Source organism: Phalangium opilio, unplaced genomic scaffold (assembly GCF_054372755.1).
Source record: "Phalangium opilio isolate 3A_F unplaced genomic scaffold, DU_Popi_V2 ptg000352l_1, whole genome shotgun sequence".
NCBI lineage: Eukaryota > Metazoa > Arthropoda > Arachnida > Opiliones > Phalangiidae > Phalangium > Phalangium opilio.
The window spans coordinates 7,026,203-7,028,809 of record NW_028324228.1 but is presented as its reverse complement, the minus strand read 5'-3'; the positions used below and the strand labels follow the sequence as shown (position 1 = coordinate 7,028,809).

The following is a 2,607-nucleotide window of genomic DNA, read 5'->3' as shown; positions in this document are numbered from 1 at the left end:
CCAAAAATTAAATGTTCGTCAGTTATTTTTAAAAAACTCTGAATTTTACGTTACATCTAAGACCTCACAACACCGCTCCCGGATGGGCTCGAACCACCAACCTTTCGGTTAACAGCCGAACGCGCTAACCATTGCTTCACGGAAGCCCAAAAATTAAATGTTCGTCAGGTATTATGGAAAAACTTTGACTTTTTACGTCACATCTGAGGCCTCACAACACCGCTCACGGATGGGCTCGAACCACCAACCTTTCGGTTAACAGCCGAACGCGCTAACCATTGCGCCACGGAAGCCCAAAAATTAAATGGTCGTCGGGTATTGTGGAAACACTTTGACTTTTTACGTTACATGTGAGAGCTCACAACACCGCTCCCGGGTGGGCTCGAACTACCAACCTTTCGGTTAACAGCCGAACGCGCTAACCATTGCGCCACGGAAGCCCAAAAATTAAATGTTCGTCAGGCATTGTGGAAAAACTTTGACTTTTTACGTCACATCTGAGACCTCACAACACCGCTCACGGATGGGCTCGAACCACCAACCTTTCGGTTAACAGCCGAACGCTCTAACCATTGCGCCACGGAAGCCCAAAAATTGAATGGTCGTCGGGTATTGTGGAAACACTTTGGCATTTTACGTTACATGTGAGAGCTCACAACACCGCTCCCGGGTGGGCTCGAACCACCAACCTTTCGGTTAACAGCCGAACGCGCTAACCATTGCGCCACGGAAACCCAAAGATTAAATGTTCGTCAGGCATTGTGGAAAAACTTTGGATTTTTACGTCACATCTGAGACCTCACAACACCGCTCACGGATGGGCTCGAACCACCAACCTTTCGGTTAACAGCCGAACGCTCTAACCATTGCGCCACGGAAGCCCAAAAATTAAATGGTCGTCGGGTATTGTGGAAACACTTTGGCTTTTTACGTTACATGTGAGAGCTCACAACACCGCTCCCGGGTGGGCTCGAACCACCAACCTTTCGGTTAACAGCCGAACGCGCTAACCATTGCGCCACAGAAGCCCAAAGATTAAATGTTCGTCAGGTATTTTTAAAAAACTCTGAATTTTACGTTACATCTAAGACCTCACAACACCGCTCCCGGATGGGCTCGAACCACCAACCTTTCGGTTAACAGCCGACGGCGCTAACCATTGCGCCACAGAAGCCCAAAGATTAAATGTTCGTCAGGTATTGTGGAAAAACTTTGACTTTTTACGTCACATCTGAGACTTCACAACACCGCTCCCGGATGGGCTCGAACCACAAACCTTTTGAATAACAGCTGAACGCTCTAACCATTGCGCCACGGAAGCCCAAAAATTAAATGTTCGTCAGTTATTTTTAAAAAACTCTGAATTTTACGTTACATCTAAGACCTCACAACACCGCTCCCGGATGGTCTCGAACCACCAACCTTTCGGTTAACAGCCGATCGCGCTAACCATTGCGCCACGGAAGCCCAAATATGAAATGTTCGTCAGGTATTGTGGAAAAACTTTGGATTTTTAGGTTACATGTGAGATTTCACAACACCGCTCCCGGGTGGGCTCGAACCACCAACCTTTCGGTTAACAGCCGAACGCGCTAACCATTGCGCCACGGAAACCCAAAGATTAAATGTTCGTCAGGTATTGTGGAAAAACTTTGGATTTTTACGTTACATGTGAGATCTCACAACACCGCTCCCGGGTGGGCTCGAACCACCAACCTTTCGGTTAACAGCCGAACGCGCTAACCATTGCGCCACGGAAGCCCAAAAATTAAATGTTCGTCAGTTATTTTTCAAAAACTCTGAATTTTACGTTACATCTAAGACCTCACAACACCGCTCCCGGATGGGCTCGAACCACCAACCTTTCGGTTAACAGCCGAACGCGCTAACCATTGCTTCACGGAAGCCCAAAAATTAAATGTTCGTCAGGTATTGTGGAAAAACTTTGACTTTTTACGTTACATGTGAGAGCTCACAACACCGCTCCCGGGTGGGCTCGAACCACCAACCTTTCGGTTAACAGCCGAACGCGCTAACCATGGCGCCACGGAAGCAAAAAATTAAATGTTCGTCAGGCATTGTGGAAAAACTTTGACTTTTTACGTCACATCTGAGACCTCACAACACCGCTCACGGATGGGCTCGAACCACCAACCTTTCGGTTAACAGCCGAACGCTCTAACCATTGCGCCACGGAAGCCCAAAAATTGAATGGTCGTCGGGTATTGTGGAAACACTTTGGCATTTTACGTTACATGTGAGAGCTCACAACACCGCTCCCGGGTGGGCTCGAACCACCAACCTTTCGGTTAACAGCCGAACGCGCTAACCATTGCGCCACGGAAACCCAAAGATTAAATGTTCGTCAGGCATTGTGGAAAAACTTTGGATTTTTACGTCACATCTGAGACCTCACAACACCGCTCACGGATGGGCTCGAACCACCAACCTTTCGGTTAACAGCCGAACGCTCTAACCATTGCGCCACGGAAGCCCAAAAATTAAATGTTCGTCAGGTATTGTGGAAAAACTTTGGATTTTTACGTTACATGTGAGACCTCACAACACCGCTCCTGGGTGGGCTCGAAGTGACGTAAAATGTCAAAA

General features: G+C 47.8%; 1 non-coding gene across 1 annotated transcript; it reads right to left on the bottom strand.

Annotated features, from left to right (window-relative positions):
- Positions 1-1,688: 1,688 nt before the first annotated feature.
- On the bottom strand, positions 1,689-1,761 carry TRNAN-GUU (transfer RNA asparagine (anticodon GUU)). Its single transcript has one exon. It is a non-coding gene; the product is annotated as a tRNA-Asn (tRNA).
- Positions 1,762-2,607: the final 846 nt, after the last annotated feature.